Raw genomic sequence first — 2,059 nt, 5'->3', positions numbered from 1 at the left:
TTTTTAGTTTTATAAGGAACCTCCATACTGTTCTCCATAGTGGCTGTATCAATTTACATTCCCACCAGCAGTGCAAGAGTGTTCCCTTTTCTCCACACCCTCTCCAGCATTTATTGTTTCTAGATTTTTTGATGATGGCCATTCTGACCAGTATGAGATGATATCTTATTGTAATTTTAATTTGCATTTCTCTAATGATTACTGCTGTTGAGCATTATTTCATGTGTTTGTTGGCAATCTGTATATCTTCTTTGCAGAAATGTCTATATAGGTCTTCTGCCCATTTTTGGATTGGGTTGTTTGTTTTTTTGTTATTGAGCTGCATGAGTTGCTTATAAATTCTGATGATTAATCCTTTGTCAGTTGCGTCATTTGTAACTATTTTCCCTCATTCTGAGGGTTGTGTTTTGGTCTTGTTTATGGTATCCTTTGCTGTGCAAAAGGTTTTAAGTTTCATTACGTCCCATTTGTTTATTTTTGTCTTTATTTCCATTTCAAGGAAGTCGTTCAAAAAGGATCTTGCTGTGATTTATGTCATAGAGTGTTCTGCCTATGTTTTCCTTTAAGAGTTTGAAAGTCTCTGGCCTTATATTTAGGTCTTAACACATTTTGAGTTTATTTCTGTGTATGGTGTTAGGGAGTGTTCTCATTTCATACTTTTACATGTACCTGTCCAATTTTCACCACACCACTTATTGAAGAGGCTGTAGTTTCTCCACTGTACATTCTTGCCTCCTTTATCAAAGAAAAGGTGAGCATATGTGTGTGGGTTTATCTAGGGGTTCTCTATCATGTCCATTGATCTATATTTCTGTTTTTGTGCCAGTACCATACTGTCTTGATTACTATAGCTTTGTAATATAGTCCGAAGTCAGGCGACCTGATTCTTCCAGCTCCATTTTTCGTTCTCAAGATTGCTTTGGATATTCGGGGTCTGCTGTGTTTCCATACATATTGTGAAAATTCTTGTTCTAGTTCTATAAAAAATGCCAGTGGTAGTTTCATATGGATTGCATTGAATCTGTAGATTGCTTTGGGTAGTAGAGTCATTTTCAAAATGTTGATTCTTCCAATCCAAGAACATGGTATATCTCTCCATCTATTTGTATCATCTTTAATTTCTTTCATCAGTGTCTTATAATTTTCTGCATACAGGTCTTTTGTCTCCTTAGGTAGGTTTATTCCTAGATATTTTATTCTTTTTGTTGCAATGGTAAATGGGAGTGTTTTCTTAATTTCACTGTCAGATTTTTCTTCATTAGTGTATAAGAATGCCAGAGATTTTGTTGCATTAATTTTGTATCCTGCTACTTCATGAAATTCATTGATCAGCTCTAGTAGTTTTCTGGTAGCATCTTTAGGATTCTCTATGTATAGTATCATGTCATCTGCAAACAGTGACAGCTTTACTTCTTCTTTTCCTATTTGGATTCCTTTATTTCTTTTTCTTCTCTGATTGTTGTGGCTAGAACTTCCAAAACAGTGTTGAATATGAGTGTTGAGAGTGGGCAACCTTGTCTTGTTCCTCATCTTAGTGGAAATTGTTTCAGTTTTTCACCATTGAGAACGATGCTGGCTGTGGGTTTGTCATATATGGCCTTTATTATGTTGAGGAAAGTTCCCTCTATGCCTACTTTCTGCAGGGTTTTTATAGTAAATGGGTGTTGAATTTTGTCGAAAGCTTTCTCTGCATCGAGTGAGATGATCATATGGCTTTTCTCCTTCAGTTTGTTGATATGGTGTATCACGTTGATTGATTTGCGTATATTGAAGAATCCTTGCATTCCTGGAATAAACCCCACTTGATCATGGTGTATGATCCTTTCAATGTGCTGTTGGCTTCTGTTTGCTAGTATTTTGTCGAGGAATTTTGCATCTATGTTCATCAGTGATATTGGCCTGTAGTTTTCTTTCTTTGTGACGTCTTTGTCTGGTTTTGGTATCAGAGTTATGGTGGCCTCATAGAATGAGTTTGGGAGTGTTCCTCCCTCTGCTATCTTTTGGAAGAGTTTGAGAAGGATAGGTGTTAGCTCTTCTCTAAATGTTTGATAGAATTCGT

The sequence above is a fragment of the Physeter macrocephalus genome, chromosome 21 (assembly GCF_002837175.3).
Source record: "Physeter macrocephalus isolate SW-GA chromosome 21, ASM283717v5, whole genome shotgun sequence".
In the NCBI taxonomy this organism is placed as follows: Eukaryota; Metazoa; Chordata; class Mammalia; order Artiodactyla; family Physeteridae; genus Physeter; species Physeter macrocephalus.
The sequence above is the reverse complement of the archived record's forward strand: the minus strand, read 5'-3'. Positions refer to the sequence as shown.